Source organism: Oncorhynchus gorbuscha, unplaced genomic scaffold, assembly GCF_021184085.1.
Source record: "Oncorhynchus gorbuscha isolate QuinsamMale2020 ecotype Even-year unplaced genomic scaffold, OgorEven_v1.0 Un_scaffold_2639, whole genome shotgun sequence".
NCBI lineage: Eukaryota > Metazoa > Chordata > Actinopteri > Salmoniformes > Salmonidae > Oncorhynchus > Oncorhynchus gorbuscha.
In genome coordinates this window covers 35909-53601 of record NW_025747093.1, presented here as the reverse complement: position 1 = coordinate 53601, position 17693 = coordinate 35909, and the positions used below count along the sequence as shown (strand labels likewise).

Here is a 17693-nt window from a genome sequence, read left to right as displayed (position 1 = left end):
AAGGGTTCTATGGTCTCACCTCACTGATTCAATTGGTTTCAAAGGGTGCTATGGTCTCACCTCACTGATTCAATTGGTTTCAAAGGGTTCTATGGTCTCCCCTCACTGATTCAATTGGCTTCAAATGGTGCTATGGTCTCACCTCACTGATGACATGGGTTCCAAAGGGTTCTATGGTCTCACCTCACTGATGACATGGGTTTCAAAGGGTTCTATGCTCTCACCTCACTGATTAAATTGGCTTCAAAGGGTGCTATGGTCTCACCTCACTGATGACATGGGTTCCAAAAGGTTCTATGGTCTCCCTCACTGATTAAATTGGTTTCAAATGGTCTCACCTCACTGATTCAATTGGCTTCAAAGGGTTCTATGGTCTCCCTCACTGATGACCTGGGTTCCAAAGGGTTCTATGGTCTCACCTCACTGATGACATGGGTTTCAAAGGGTTCTATGCTCTCACCTCACTGATTAAATTGGCTTCAAAGGGTGCTATGGTCTCACCTCACTGATGACATGGGTTCTATGGTCTCTCCTCACTGATGACATGGGTTCCAAAGGGTTCTATGGTCTCTCCTCACTGATGACATGGGTTCTATGGTCTCACCTCACTGATGACATGGGTTCTAAAGGGTTCTATGGTCTCACCTCACTGATGACATGGGTTTCAAAGGGTTCTATGGTCTCCCTCCCTGATGACATGGGTTCCAAAGGGTTCTATGGTCTCACCTCACTGATGACATGGGTTCCAAAGGGTTCTATGGTCTCCCCTCACTGATGACATGGGTTCCAAAGGGTTCTATGATCTCCCCCACCGATGACATGTGTTCCAAAGGGTTCTATGGTCTCACCTCACTGATGACATGGGTTTCAAAGGGTTCTATGCTCTCACCTCACTGATTAAATTGGCTTCAAAGGGTGCTATGGTCTCACCTCACTGATGACATGGGTTCCAAAGGGTTCTATGCTCTCACCTCACTGATGACATGGGTTCCAAAGGGTTCTATGGTCTCTCCTCACTGATGACATGGGTTTCAAAGTGTTCTATGGTCTCACCTCACTGATGGCAGCGTTCTCCTCCTCTCCCTGTCGTACCGGCCGGTTCCCCGTCAACTTCATGGAGAGGCCAAAGTCGATGATGACACACGTTCCGTCGTTCTTCACCAGAATGTTCCGACTGTTCAGATCTCTGTGAGACACAGCTGGCTTGTAGAAGTCTGGAGGAGGACGAGGTGGAAGAGGAGGGGGGAAAAGAGGAGGTATGGAGAGAGAAGGAGGGGGAAAGAGGAGAAAAGAGAGGATGATGAGGGATAGAGGGGGAGGAAGAGAGGAGGGAGAACAGAGGAGGGGAGAGAGAAGAGAGGAGGGGGAGGGAGAAGAGAGGAGGGGGAGGGAGAGAGAAGGAGAGGAGGAGGGAGAAGAGAGAAGGAGAGGAGGGGTGAAGCAGAGAGGAGGGGGAGGAGGGAGAGGATGAGGGAGAAGAGGGGAAGATGAGGGAGAAGAGAGGAGGATGAGGGAGAAGAGAGGAGGAGAGGAGGAGGAGGAGGGAGAAGAGAGGAGGAGGGAGAGGGAGAAGAGAGGAGGAGGGAGAGGGAGAAGAGAGGCGGAGGAGGGAGAAGAGAGGAAGAGGAGGAGGATGAGGGAGAAGAGGAGGAGGAGGAGGGAGAAGAGGAGGAGGAGGAGGGAGAGGGAGAAGAGAGGAGGAGGGAGAAGAAGAGGAGGAGGGAGAAGAGAAGAGGAGGAGGGAGAGAGAGAGGAGGGAGAGGGAGAAGAGAGGAGGAGGGAGAGGAGAGGAGGAGGAGGGAGAAGAGAGGCGGAGGAGGGAGAAGAGAGGAGGAGGAGGGAGAGGAGAAGAGGAGGAGGGAGAAGAGAGGAGGAGGAGGGAGAAGAGAGGAGGAGGAGGGAGAAAGGAGTAACAAGATAATATTTAGAACTAGGACCGGGGTGGTTCATAATAGATGAGGAGAACTGATCCTTACAACCAGGGCACAGGCAGAGATCTATTGACTTGGTGCAGTATCACAGTATCCACTAGAGGGCAGTGAGAGGCCTGTAGAACAGAGCAGTACTCTGGTGATAGTATTGTAGAATAGAGCAGCAGTCTGGTGATTGAACCACAGACAGAGGATGGCTACATTACTACTCCACATTGAAACCCAGCCAGAGGATGGCTACATTACTACTCTACATTGAACCACAGACAGAGGATGGCTACATTACTACTCCACATTGAAACCCAGCCAGAGGATGGCTACATTACTACTCTACATTGAACCACAGACAGAGGATGGCTACATTACTACTCCACATTGAAACCCAGCCAGAGGATGGCTACATTACTACTCTACATTGAACCACAGAGGATGGCTACATTACTACTCCACATTGAAACCCAGCCAGAGGATGGCTACATTACTACTCCACATTGAACCACAGAGGATGGCTACAGTACTACTCCACATTGAACCACAGAGGATGGCTACAGTACTACTCCACATTGAACCACAGAGGATGGCTACATTACTACTCCACATTGAACCACAGAGGATGGCTACAGTACTACTCCACATTGAACCACAGAGGATGGCTACATTACTACTCCACATTGAACCACAGCCAGAGGATGGCTACATTACTACTCTACATTGAACCACAGAGGATGGCTACAGTACTACTCCACATTAAACCACAGAGGATGGCTACATTACTACTCCACATTGAAACCCAGCCAGAGGATGGCTACATTACTACTCCACACTGAACCACAGCTAGAGGATGGCTACATTACTACTCCACACTGAACCACAGCTAGAGGATGGCTACATTACTACTCCACATTGAAACCCAGCCAGAGGATGGCTACATTACTACTCTACATTGAACCACAGCCAGAGGATGGCTACATTACTACTCTACATTGAACCACAGACAGAGGATGGCTACATTACTACTCTACATTGAAACACAGAGGATGGCTACATTACTACTCTACATTGAACCACAGAGGATGGCTACATTACTACTCCACATTGAACCACAGAGGATGGCTACATTACTACCCCACATTGAACCACAGAGGATGGCTACATTACTACTCTACATTGAACCACAGAGGATGGCTACATTACTACTCCACATTGAACCACAGAGGATGGCTACATTACTACCCCACATTGAACCACAGAGGATGGCTACATTACTACCCCACATTGAACCACAGAGGATGGCTACATTACTACTCTACATTGAAACACAGAGGATGGCTACATTACTACTCCACATTGAACCACAGAGGATGGCTACATTACTACTCTACATTGAACCACAGAGGATGGCTACATTACTACTCCACATTGAACCACAGAGGATGGCTACATTACTACTCTACATTGAACCACAGAGGATGGCTACAGTACTACTCTACATTGAACCACAGAGGATGGCTACATTACTACCCCACATTGAACCACAGAGGATGGCTACATTACTACTCTACATTGAACCACAGAGGATGGCTACATTACTACCCCACATTGAACCACAGAGGATGGCTACATTACTACTCTACATTGAACCACAGAGGATGGCTACATTACTACTCTACATTGAAACCCAGCCAGAGGATGGCTACATTACTACTCCACATTGAAACACAGAGGATGGCTACATTACTACTCCACATTGAAACCCAGCCAGAGTATGGCTACATTACTACTCCACATTGAACCACAGCTAGAGGATGGCTACATTACTACTCCACATTGAACCACAGAGGATGGCTACATTACTACTCCACATTGAAACCCAGCCAGAGGATGGCTACATTACTACTCCACATTGAACCACAGAGGATGGCTACATTACTACTCCACATTGAAACCCAGCCAGAGGATGGCTACATTACTACTCCACATTGAACCACAGAGGTCAGGTGGACAGGGTGTGGAGGTCAGGTGGACAGGGCGTGGAGGTCAGGTGGACAGGGCATGGAGGTCAGGTGGACAGTGCGGAGGTCAGGTGGACAGTGCGTGGAGGTCAGGTGGACAGGGCGTAGGGGTCAGGTGGACAGGGCGTGGAGGTCAGGTGGACAGGGCGTGGAGGTCAGGTGGACAGGGCGTGGAGGTCAGGTGGACAGGGCGTGGAGGTCAGGTGGACAGGGCGGAGGTCAGGTGGACAGGGCGGAGGTCAGGTGGACAGGGCGTGGAGGTCAGGTGGACAGGGCGTAGGGGTCAGGTGGACAGGGCGTAGGGGTCAGGTGGACAGGGTGTAGGGGTCAGGTGGACAGGGCGTAGGGGTCAGGTGGACAGGGCGTAGGGGTCAGGTGGACAGGGTGGAGGTCAGGTGGACAGGGCGTAGGGGTCAGGTGGACAGGGCGGAGGTCAGGTGGACAGGGCGGAGGTCAGGTGGACAGGGCGTGGAGGTCAGGTGGACAGGGCGTAGGGGTCAGGTGGACAGGGCGTAGGGGTCAGGTGGACAGGGCGTAGGGGTCAGGTGGACAGGGCGTAGGGGTCAGGTGGACAGGGCGTAGGGGTCAGGTGGACAGGGCGTAGGGGTCAGGTGGACAGGGCGTAGGGGTCAGGTGGACAGGGCGTAGGGGTCAGGTGGACAGGGCGGAGGTCAGGTGGACAGGGTGGAGGTCAGGTGTATGTCTTACCTCCTTTAAGCAGCTCAGTATGCAGGTAGGCCAGGCCTCTGGTGATGGAATGGGCCAGACGACAGCTACTCATCCAGTCTCCTGTCTGCAGGCCCAGATAGCGATACAAAGAGCCCTGACAGAGAGAGAGAGAGAGGAGGGAAGGATAATGCACCAATTTGTAAGTCGCTCTGGATAAGAGCGTCTGCTAAATGACTTAAATGTAAATGTATTAATACACCACAATACACCAGGAGAGAGAGAGAGAGAGAACCAGAGAGAGAGAGAGAACCAGAGAGAGAGAGAGAGAGAGAACCAGAGAGAGAACCAGAGAGAGAGAGAGAGAGCTGGAGGGAGAGAGAGAGCTGGAGGGAGAGAGAGAGCTGGAGGGAGACAGAGAGAGCTGGAGGGAGACAGAGAGAGCTGGAGGGAGACAGAGAGAGGGATATATACTGTATTAATACATCATAATACACCAGGACACAGAGAGAGAGAGAGAACCAGAGAGAAAGAGAGAGAAAGAGAGAGAGAGAGAACCAGAGAGAGAGAGAGAGCTGGAGGGAGAGAGAGAGCTGGAGGGAGACAGAGAGCTGGAGGGAGACAGAGAGACAGAGGGATATATATATATCTATATACTGTATTAATACATCGTAATACACCAGGACACAGAGAGAGAGAGAGAGAGAGAGACAGTGCTGAGGTGGTTTGTCACTTTAAATAAAAGGGAATCAGCTGCCTAAGCCGTCTGGAACCAGTACAACCCAGGAGAAGGAACTCCACTCGGCCCCCAGCCGTCTGGAACCAGTGGAACCCTGTAGAAGGTACTCCACTCGGCCCCCAGCCGTCTGGAACCAGTGGAACCCAGCAGAAGGTACTCTACTCGGCCCCCAGCCGTCTGGAACCAGTAGAACCCAGTAGAAGGTACTCCACTCGGCCCCCAGCCGTCTGGAACCAGTGGAACCCTGTAGAAGGTACTCCACTCGGCCCCCAGCCGTCTGGAACCAGTGGAACCCAGTAGAAGGTACTCCACTCGGCCCCCAGCCGTCTGGAACCGGGAGAACCCAGTAGAAGGTACTTACGTGGGGGTAGTACTCCATGACCAGAAGGTACTCTGGGGTGGCAGCGTAGCCTAGTGGCTAGAGTGTTGGACTAGTAACCGGAAGGTTGCGAGTTCAAACCCCCAAGCTGACAAGGTACAAATCTGTCGTTCTGCCCCTGAACAGGCAGTTAACCCACTGTTCCTAGACCGTCATTGAAAATAAGAATGTGTTCTTAACTGACTTGCCTGGTTAAATAAAGGTAAAAAAATATATAAAAAAATACTCCCCTCGGCCCCCAGCTGTCTGGGACCGGTAGAACCCAGTAGAAGGTACTTACATGGGGGTAGTACTCCATGACCAGAAGGTACTCCACTCGGCCCCCAGCTGTCTGGAACCGGTAGAACCCAGTAGAAGGTACTTACGTGGGGGTAGTACTCCCATGACCAGAAGGTACTCCACTCGGCCCTCGGCCCCCAGCTGTCTGGGACCGGTAGAACCCAGTAGAAAGAAGGTACTTACGTGGGGGTAGTACTCCATGACCAGAAGGTACTCCACTCGGCCCTCGGCCCCCAGCCGTTCGTCGGCAGCGATGAAGTGTGCGATGTTGTCATGCTCCAGCAGGGGGAGACAATAAATGGAACACTCGTTCAGGAAGTTCTGCCGATTGGCTGAGCTGAACACCTTCACAGCCACCTGTCGCTCGTCCAACGAACCACAGAACACCGAGCCGTACCGGCCTCGACCTATCAGCTGACAGAGAGAAAAAGAGGGAGAAGAAAGGTTGAGAAAACACAACTGGATCTCAATTACATTTTGGTCCTCAAACCAATTCTCTCTATGTGCAGCTGTAGTAGGTGTAGATGTGTATAAGGTAGAATAGCTGTAGTAGGTGTAGATGTGTAGTAGGTAGAATAGTTGTAGTAGGTGTAGATGTGTAGTAGGTAAAATAGCTGTAGTAGTTGTAGTAGGTGTAGATGTGTATCAGGTAGAATAGCTGTAGTAGGTGTAGTAGTTGTAGATGTGTATAAGGTAGAATAGTTGTAGTAGTTGTAGGTGTGTAGTAGGTAGAATAGCTGTAGTAGCTGTAGTAGATGTGTATAAGGTAGAATAGCTGTAGTAGCTGTAGTAGGTGTAGATGTGTATAAGGTAGAATAGCTGTAGCAGCTGTAGTAGGTGTAGATGTGTATATGGTAGAATAGTTGTAGTAGGTGTAGATGTGTAGTAGATGTAGATGTGTAGTAGGTAGAATAGTTGTAGTAGGTGTAGATAGAATAGCTGTAGTAGCTGTAGTAGATGTGTATAAGGTGTAGATGTGTAGTAGGTAGAATATTTGTAGTAGTTGTAGATGTGTATAAGGTGTAGATGTGTAGTAGGTAGAATATTTGTAGTAGTTGTAGATGTGTAGTAGGTGTAGATGTGTAGTAGGTAGAATAGCTGTAGTAGGTGTAGATGTGTAGTAGGTAGAATATTTGTAGTAGTTGTAGATGTGTAGTAGATAGAATAGCTGTAGTAGGTGTAGATGTGTAGTAGGTAGAATATTTGTAGTAGTTGTAGATGTGTATAAGGTGTAGATGTGTAGTAGGTAGAATATTTGTAGTAGTTGTAGATGTGTAGTAGGTGTAGATGTGTAGTAGGTAGAATAGCTGTAGTAGGTGTAGATGTGTAGTAGGTAGAATATTTGTAGTAGTTGTAGATGTGTAGTAGATAGAATAGCTGTAGTAGGTGTAGATGTGTAGTAGGTGTAGATGTGTAGTAGGTAGAATAGCTGTAGTAGGTGTAGATGTGTAGTAGGTAGAATATTTGTAGTAGTTGTAGATGTGTAGTAGGTGTAGATGTGTAGTAGGTAGAATAGCTGTAGTAGGTGTAGATGTGTAGTAGGTAGAATATTTGTAGTAGTTGTAGATGTGTAGTAGATAGAATAGCTGTAGTAGGTGTAGATGTGTAGTAGGTAGAATATTTGTAGTAGTTGTAGATGTGTATAAGGTGTAGTAGATAGAATAGCTGTAGTAGGTGTAGATGTGTAGTAGGTGTAGATGTGTAGTAGGTAGAATAGCTGTAGTAGGTGTAGATGTGTAGTAGGTGTAGATGTGTAGTAGGTAGAATATTTGTAGTAGTTGTAGATGTGTAGTAGATAGAATAGCTGAAGTAGGTGTAGATGTGTAGTAGGTGTAGATGTGTAGTAGGTGGAATAGTTGTAGTAGATGTAGATGTGTAGTAGGTGGAATAGTTGTAGTAGGTGTAGATGTGTGGTAGGTGTAGATGTGTGGTAGGTGTACATGTGTAGTAGATAGAATAGCTGTAGTAGGTGCAGATGTGTAGTAGGTAGAATAGTTGTAGTAGGTGTAGATGTGTAGTAGGTGTAGATGTGTAGTAGGTAGAATAGTTGTAGTAGCTGTAGATGTGTAGTAGATAAAATAGCTGTAGTAGTTGTAGATGTGTAGTAGATAGAATAGTTGTAGTAGGTATAGATGTGTAGTAGCTGTAGATGTGTAGTAGGTAGAATAGTTGTAGTAGGTGTAGATGTGTAGTAGTTGTAGATGTGTAGTAGGTAGAATAGTTGTAGTAGCTGTAGATGTGTAGTAGATAAAATAGCTGTAGTAGTTGTAGATGTGTATAAGGTGAAATAGTTGTAGTAGGTATAGATGTGTAGTAGCTGTAGATGTGTATAAGGTAGAATAGTTGTAGTAGGTATAGATGTGTAGTAGCTGTAGATGTGTATAAGGTAGAATAGTTGTAGATGTTTATTGTAAGTCGCTCTGGATAAGAGCGTCTGCTAAATGACTTAAATGTAAATGTAAATGTAGAATAGTTGTAGTAGGTGTAGATGTGTAGTAGGTAGAATAGTTGTAGTAGGTATAGATGTGTAGTAGGTAGAATAGTTGTAGTAGCTGTAGATGTGTATAAGGTAGAATAGTTGTAGTAGGTATAGATGTGTATAAGGTAGAATAGTTGTAGTAGGTATAGATGTGTAGTAGGTAGAATAGCTGTAGTAGGTATAGATGTGTAGTAGCTATAGATAGAATAGTTGTAGTAGGTGTAGATGTGTAGTAGGTAAAATAGCTGTAGTAGTTGTAGATGTGTATAATGTAGAATAGTTGTAGTAGGTGTAGATGTGTAGTAGTTGTAGATGTGTATAAGGTAGAATAGTTGTAGTAGGTGTAGATGTGTATAAGGTAGAATAGTTGTAGTAGGTATAGATGTGTGGTAGGTGTATATGTGTAAAAGGTAGAATAGTTGTAGTAGGTATAGATGTGTAGTAGCTGTAGATATGTATAAGGTAGAATAGTTGTAGTGGGTGTAGATGTGTAGTAGGTGTAGATGTGTAGTAGGTAGAATAGTTGTAGTAGGTATAGATGTGTAGTAGCTGTAGATGTGTAGTAGATAAAATAGCTGTTGTAGATGTGTATATGGCAGAATAGCTGTTGTAGGTATAGATGTGCATAAGGTAGAATAGCTGTAGTAGGTATAGATGTGCATACGGTAGAATAGCTGTAGTAGCTGTAGATGTGTATAAGGTAGAATAGCTGTAAAAGTTGTAGTAGCTGTAATAACTGTAGTAGCTGTATTAACTATAGCAGCTGTAATAACTGTAGCAGCTGTAATAACTGTAATAACTGTAATTACTGTAGTAGCTGTAATAACTGTAATTACTGTAGCAGCTGTAATAATTGTAGCAGCTGTAATAACTGTAGCAGCTGTAATAACTGTAGCAGCTGTAATAACTGTAATTACAGTAGTAGCTGTAATAACTGTAATTACTGTAGCAGCAGTAATAACTGTAGCAGCTGTAATAACTGTAGCAGCTGTAATAACTGTAGCAGCTGTAATAACTGTAGTAGCTGTAATAGCTGTAGTAGCTGTAATAACTGTAGTAGCTGTAATAACTGTAGTAGCTGTAATAAATGTAGCAGCTGTAATAACTGTAGCAGCTGTAATAACTGTAGCAGCTGTAATAACTGTAATTACTGTAGTAGCTGTAATAACTGTAATTACTGTAGTAGCTGTAATAGCTGTAATAACTGTAGTAGTTGTAATAGCTGTAGCAGCTGTGATAACTGTAGTAGCTGTAATAACTGTAGCAGCTATAATAACTGTAATAACTGTAGTAGCTGTAATAACTGTAGTAGCTGTAATAACTGTAGTAGCTGTAATAACTAGTAGCTGTAATAACTAGTAGCTGTACTAACTGTAGCAGCTGTACTAACTGTAGCAGCTGTACTAACTGTAGCAGCTGTAATAACTATAGTAGCTGTAATAACTGTAATTACTAGCAGCTGTAATAACTGTAATTACTGTAGTAGCTGTAATAACTGTAATAACTGTAGCAGATGTAATAACTGTAGCAGATGTAATAACTGTAGCAGCTGTAATAACTGTAGTAACTGTAATAACTGTAGCAGCTGTAATAACTGTAGTAGCTGTAATAGCTGTAGTAGCTGTAATAACTGTAGTAGCTGTAATAAATGTAGCAGCTGTAATAAATGTAGCAGCTGTAATAACTGTAGTAGCTGTAATAACTGTAGCAGCTGTAATAACTGTAATTACTGTAGTAGCTGTAATAACTGTAATTACTGTAGTAGCTGTAATAGCTGTAATAACTGCAGTAGTTGTAATAGCTGTAGCAGCTGTAATAACTGTAGTAGCTGTAATAACTGTAGCAGCTATAATAACTGTAATCACTGTAGTAGCTGTAATAACTGTAGTAGCTATAATAACTGTAGTAGCTGTAATAGCTGTAGCAGCTGTAATAACTGTAGTAGCTGTAATAACTGTAGTAGCTGTAGTAACTGTAATAACTGTAGTAGCTGTAATAACTGTAGCAGCTGTAATAACTGTAGCAGCTGTAATAACTGTAGCAGCTGTAATAACTGTAGTAACTGTAATAACTGTAGTAACTGTAAGAACTGTAGTAGCTGTAATAACTACAATAACTGTAGCAGCTGTAATAACTGTAGCAACTGTAATAACTGTAGTAACTGTAATAACTGTAGCTGCTGTAATAACTGTAGCAGCTGTAATAACTGTAGCAGCTGTAATAACTGTAGCAACTGTAATAACTGTAGCAGCTATAATAACTGTAGCAGCTGTAACAACTGTAGTAGCTGTAATAACTGTAGTAACTGTAATAACTGTAGCAGCTGTAATAACTGTAGTAACTGTAATAAATGTAGCTGCTGTAATAGCTGTAATAACTGTCGCAGCTGTAGCCATCTGACCTCCAGTTGTTTGAGGTTGTCCAGGTCCAGAGAGCTCTCAGAACCAGCTCCCTCCATCATGTTGAGATTATGAAGGCCCTGTTTACCACCTCCTGAGAATACATACACAGTCAGACAGAGGCTTAGGTCACGGGGATAAACAGAGATAAGCATCATATTATTGTCTGGTCATCACCATGGTTACTCACTGTGCATCATGCGGTAACCGAAGAAGGCAGCAAAGATGATGACAGCCAACACAGAGACAACAGCCAAGGAGATGACTATGGTCTCTGGTTGTTCATAAACAACTGCAACCTGGTTGTCTACAGCAGGACATAAACAACCTGTTAGTCTCCATCTCTAACCTGGTAGTATTCTGGTGGTCTACAGCAGGACATCAACAACCTGTTAGTCTCCATCTCTAACCTGGTAGTATTCTGGTGGTACAGCAGGACTAAACAACCTGTTAGTCTCCATCTCTAACCTGGTAGTAGGACAGCAGGACATAAACAACCTGTTAGTCTGTCTCTAACCTGGTAGTATTCTGGTGGTCTACAGCAGGACATAAACAACCTGTTAGTCTGTCTCTAACCTGGTAGTATTCTGGTGGTCTACAGCAGGACATAAACAACCTGTTAGTCTGTCTATAACCCATGACCTCTAACCTAGTCACAAGAATATCTTGCGACCCAAATCTGATAACATTAAAAGTGATTCATTTTTACATCAACAAATAACATACTGGTGGGGTTGGTTAGGGGTTAAAGGACATGTCAGTTACATACTGGCTGGGCTGTAGTGGGGTTGGTAAGGGGTCAGGGGTTAGGGTTAAAGGACATGTCAGTTACATACTGGCTGGGCTGTAGTGGAGTTGGTAAGGGGTCAGGGTTAAAGGACATGTCAGTTACATACTGGCTAGGCTGTAGTGGGGTTGGGTTAGGGGTCAGGGTTAAAGGACATGTCGGTTACATACTGGCTGGGCTGCAGTGGGGTTGGGTTAGGGGTCAGGGGTTATGGGTCAGGGTTAAAGGACATGTCAGATACATACTGGCTGGGCTGTAGTGGGGTTGGGTTAGGGGTCAGGGGTTAGGGTTAAAGGACATGTCAGTTACATACTGGCTGGGCTGTAGTGGGGTTGGGTTAGGGGTCAGGGGTTATGGGTCAGGGTTAAAGGACATGTCAGTTACATACTGGCTGGGCTGTAGTGGAGTTGGTTAGGGGTCAGGGGTTAGGGGTCAGGGGTTAGGGTTAAAGGACATGTCAGTTACATACTGGCTGGGCTGTAGTGGAGTTGGTTAGGGGTCAGGGTAAAGGACATGTCAGTTACATACTGGCTGGGCTGTAGTGGAGTTGGTTAGGGGTCAGGGTTATGGGTCAGGGTTAAAGGACATGTCAGTTACATACTGGCTAGGCTGTAGTGGGGTTGGGTTAGGGGTCAGGGTTAAAGGACATGTCAGTTACATACTGGCTGGGCTGCAGTGGGGTTGTTAGGGGTTAGGGGTCAGGGTTAAAGGACATGTCAGTTACATACTGGCTGGGCTGTAGTGGGGTTGGGTTAGGGGTCAGGGGTTAGGGTTAAAGGACATGTCAGTTACATACTGGCTGGGCTGTAGTGGGGTTGGGTTAGGGGTCAGGGGTTATGGGTCAGGGTTAAAGGACATGTCAGTTACATACTGGTTGGGCTGTAGTGGAGTTGGTTATGGGTCAGGGTTAAAGGACATGTTAGTTACATACTGGCTGGGCTGTAGTGGAGTTGGTTAGGGGTCAGGGGTTATGGGTCAGGGTTAAAGGACATGTCAGTTACATACTGGCTGGGCTGTAGTGGAGTTGGGTTAGGGGTCAGGGGTCAGGGTTAAAGGACATGTCAGTTACATACTGGCTGGGCTGTAGTGGAGTTGGTTAGGGGTCAGGGGTTATGGGTCAGGGTTAAAGGACATGTCAGTTACATACTGGCTGGGCTGTAGTGGAGTTGGGTTAGGGGTCAGGGGTCAGGGTTAAAGGACATGTCAGTTACATACTGGCTGGGCTGTAGTGGGGTTGGGTTAGGGGTCAGGGGTTAGGGATCAGGGGTTAGGGTTAAAGGACATGTCAGTTACATACTGGCTGGGCTGTAGTGGAGTTGGTTAGGGTCAGGGGTTATGGGTCAGGGTTAAAGGACATGTCAGTTACATACTGGCTGGGCTGTAATGGGGTTGGTTTGGGGTCAGGGGTTAAAGGACATGTCAGTTACATACTGGCTGGGCTGCAGTGGGGTTGGGTTAGGGGTCAGGGATCAGGGGTTAGGTTAAAGGACATGTCAGTTACATACTGGCTGGGCTGTAGTAGAGTTGGTTAGGGGTCAGGGGTTATGGGTTAAAGGACATGTCAGTTACATACTGGCTGGGCTGTAGTGGGGTTGGGTTGGGGTCAGGGGTTAGGGGTCAGGGTTAAAGGACATGTCAGTTACATACTGGCTGGGCTGCAGTGGGGTTGGTTTGGGGTCAGGGGTTATGGGTCAGGGTTAAAGGACATGTCAGTTACATACTGGCTGGGCTGCAGTGGGGTTGGGTTAGGGGTCAGGGGTTAGGGTTAAACGGTTAAGGTTAGGTTAACTTACATAGCGGCTAGGCTGTAGTGGGACTGGGCAGGGAGAACGGTTAGGGTCAGAGTTTAGGTTAACTTACATAGCGGCTGGGCTGTAGTGGGACTGGGCAGGGGAGAACGGTTAGGGTCAGAGGTTAGGGTTAGGTTAACTTACATAGCGGCTGGGCTGTAGTGGGACTGGGCAGGGGAGAACGGTTAGGGTCAGAGTTTAGGTTAACTTACATAGCGGCTGGGCTGTAGTGGGACTGGGCAGGGGAGAACGGTTAGGGTCAGAGGTTAGGGTTAGGTTAACTTACATAGCGGCTGGGCTGTAGTGGGACTGGGCAGGGGAGAACGGTTAGGGTCAGAGTTTAGGTTAACTTACATAGCGGCTGGGCTGTAGTGGGACTGGGCAGGGGAGAACGGTTAGGGTCAGAGGTTAGGGTTAGGTTAACTTACATAACGGCTGGGCTGTAGTGGGACTGGGCAGGGGAGAACAGTTAGGGTCAGAGGTTAGGGTTAGGTTAACTTACATAGCGGCTGAGCTGTAGTGGGACTGGGCAGGTGAGAACGGTTAGGGTCAGAGGTTAGGGTTAGGTTAACTTACATAGCGGCTGGGCTGTAGTGGGACTGGGCAGGGGAGAACGGTTAGGGTCAGAGGTTAGGGTTAGGTTAACTTACATAGCGGCTGGGCTGTAGTGGGACTGGGCAGGGGAGAACGGTTAGGGTCAGAGGTTAGGTTAACTTACATAGCGGCTGGGCTGTAGTGGGACTGGGCAGGGGAGAACGGTTAGGGTCAGAGGTTAGGTTAACTTACATAGCGGCTGGGCTGTAGTGGGACTGGGCAGGGGAGAACGGTTAGGGTCAGAGGTTAGGTTAACTTACATAGCGGCTGGGCTGTAGTGGGACTGGGCAGAGGAAAGTCCTCAGTGAAGTTGACGTTACACATGTCAGTACTACAGCAGCAGAAGTGATACGTCCCATTCTGGATCTGAGGAGGCAGGTTGGTTACCACGCAACGGTCGTCCCGACACTCCTGCTGGTCGCCAAGGTGAGTCCAACAACCTAGAGGTGACAGGAGGGAGGGGAGATGAAGTGATGGGGAGAAAGAGAGGCAGTATCTCAGTGCTTCAGTGGACCTTGCTGATCCAGCAGGCAGATGTCCCGGGAGAGAATTCATATACAGTACCAGTCAACAGTCTGGACACACCTACAGTACCAGTCAACAGTCTGGACACACCTACAGTACCAGTCAACAGTCTGGACACACCTACAGTACCAGTCAACAGTCTGGACACACCTACAGTACCAGTCTGGACACACCTACAGTACCAGTCAACAGTCTGGACACACCTACAGCACCAGTCAACAGTCTGGACACACCTACAGTACCAGTCTGGACACACCTACAGTACCAGTCAACAGTCTGGACACACCTACAGTACCAGTCAACAGTCTGGACACACCTACAGTACCAGTCAACAGTCTGGACACACCAACAGTACCAGTCTGGACACACCTACAGTACCAGTCAACAGTCTGGACACACCTACAGTACCAGTCAACAGTCTGGACACACCAACAGTACCAGTCAACAGTCTGGACACACCTACAGTACCAGTCTGGACACACCTACAGTACCAGTCAACAGTCTGGACACACCTACAGTACCAGTCAACAGTCTGGACTCACCAACAGTACCAGTCAACAGTCTGGACACACCTACAGTACCAGTCAACAGTCTGGACACACCTACAGTACCAGTCTGGACACACCTACAGTACCAGTCTGGACACACCTACAGTACCAGTCAACAGTCTGGACACACCTACAGTACCAGTCTGGACACACCTACAGTACCAGTCTGGACACACCTACTCATTACAGGGGTTTTCTTTATTTTTAATATTTTCTACATAGACTAGTAGTGACTAGTAGTGACTAGTAGTGACTAGTAGTGACTAGTAGTGAAGACATCAGAACTATTAAATAAAACATATGGAATCATGTGTGTGTGGTGCTGGGTTAGTTGTAGACTGTGTGTGGTGCTGGGCTAGTTGTAGACTGTGTGTGGTGCTGGGTTAGTTGTAGACTGTGTGTGGTGCTGGGTTAGTTGTAGACTGTGTGTGGTGCTGGGTTAGGGTTAGTTGTAGACTGTGTGTGGTGCTGGGTTAGTTGTAGACTGTGTGTGGTGCTGGGTTAGTTGTAGACTGTGTGTGGTGCTGGGTTAGTTGTAGACTGTGTGTGGTGCTGGGTTAGTTGTAGACTGTGTGTGGTGCTGGGTTAGTTGTAGACTGTGTGTGGTGCTGGGTTAGTTGTAGACTGTGTGTGGTGCTGGGTTAGTTGTAGACTGTGTGTGGTGCTGGGTTAGTTGTAGACTGTGTGTGGTGCTGGGTTAGTTGTAGACTGGGTTAGTTGTAGACTGTGTGTGGTGCTGGGTTAGTTGTAGACTGTGTGTGGTGCTGGGTTAGTTGTAGACTGTGTGTGGTGCTGGGTTAGTTGTAGACTGTGTGTGGTGCTGGGTTAGTTGTAGACTGTGGTGTGGGGTTGTAGACTGTGTGGGTTAGTTGTAGACTGTGTGTGGTGCTGGGTTAGTTGTAGACTGTGTGTGGTGCTGGGTTAGTTGTAGACTGTGTGTGGTGTTGGGTTAGTTGTAGACTGTGTGTGGTGCTGGGTTGGGTTAGTTGTAGACTGTGTGTGGTGCTGGGTTAGGGTTAGTTGTAGACTGTGTGTGGTGCTGGGTTAGTTGTAGACTGTGTGTGGTGCTGGGTTAGTTGTAGACTGTGTGTGGTGCTGGGTTAGTTGTAGACTGTGTGTGGTGCTGGGTTAGTGGTAGACTGTGTGTGGTGCTGGGTTAGTGGTAGACTGTGTGTGGTGCTGGGTTAGTTGTAGACTGTGTGTGGTGCTGGGTTGGGTTAGTTGTAGACTGTGTGTGGTGCTGGGTTAGGTTAGTTGTAGACTGTGTGTGGTGCTGGGTTAGTTGTAGACTGTGTGTGGTGCTGGGTTAGTTGTAGACTGTGTGTGGTGCTGGGTTAGTTGTAGACTGTGTGTGGTGCTGGGTTAGTTGTAGACTGTGTGTGGTGCTGGGTTAGTTGTAGACTGTGTGTGGTGCTGGGTTAGTTGTAGACTGTTGCATGGTGCTGGGTTAGTTGTAGACTGTGTGTGGTGTTGGGTTAAGGTTAGTTGTAGACTGTGGTGTGGTGCTGTAGACTGTGTTGGTTGTAGACTGTGACTGTGTGTGGTGCTGGGTTAGTTGTAGACTGTGTGTGGTGCTGGGTTAGTTGTAGACTGTGTGTGGTGCTGGGTTAGTTGTAGACTGTGTGTGGTGCTGGGTTAGTTGTAGACTGGGTTAGTTGTAGACTGTGTGTGGTGCTAGGTTAGTTGTAGACTGTGTGTGGTGCTGGGTTAGTTGTAGACTGTGTGTGGTGCTGGGTTAGTTGTAGACTGTGTGTGGTGCTGGGTTAGTTGTAGACTGTGTGTGGTGCTAGGGTTAGTTGTAGACTGTGTGTGGTGCTGGGTTAGTTGTAGACTGTGTGTGGTGCTGGGTTAGTTGTAGACTGTGTGTGGTGCTGGGTTAGGGTTAGTTGTAGACTGTGTGTGGTGCTGGGTTAGTTGTAGACTGTGTGTGGTGCTGGGTTAGTTGTAGACTGTGTGTGGTGCTGGGTTAGTTGTAGACTGTGTGTGGTGCTGGGTTAGTTGTAGACTGTGTGTGGTGCTGGGTTAGGGTTAGTTGTAGACTGTGTGTGGTGCTGGGTTAGGGTTAGTTGTAGACTGTGTGTGGTGCTGGGTTAGTTGTAGACTGTGTGTGGTGCTGGGTTAGTTGTAGACTGTGTGTGGTGCTGGGTTAGTTGTAGACTGTGTGTGGTGCTGGGTTAGTTGTAGACTGTGTGTGGTGCTGGGTTAGGGTTAGTTGTAGACTGTGTGTGGTGCTGGGTTAGTGGTAGATTGTGTGGTGCTGGGTTAGTTGTAGACTGTGTGGTGCTGGGTTAGTTGTAGACTGTGTGTGGTGCTGGGTTAGTTGTAGACTGTGTGTGGTGCTGGGTTAGGGTTAGTGGTAGACTGTGTGTGGTGCTGGGTTAGTTGTAGACTGTGTGTGGTGCTGGGTTAGTGGTAGACTGTGTGTGTGGTGCTGGGTTAGTTGTAGACTGTGTGTGGTGCTGGGTTAGTGGTAGACTGTGTGGTGCTGGGTTAGTGGTAGACTGTGTGGTGCTGGGTTAGTGGTAGACTGTGTGGTGCTGGGTTAGGGTTAGTTGCAGACTGTCA

General features: G+C 47.1%; 1 pseudogene; it reads right to left on the bottom strand.

Moving 5' to 3' along the window:
* LOC124026204 overlaps positions 1-17693 on the bottom strand; it is a 46897-nt pseudogene that overhangs the window by 13869 nt on the left and 15335 nt on the right.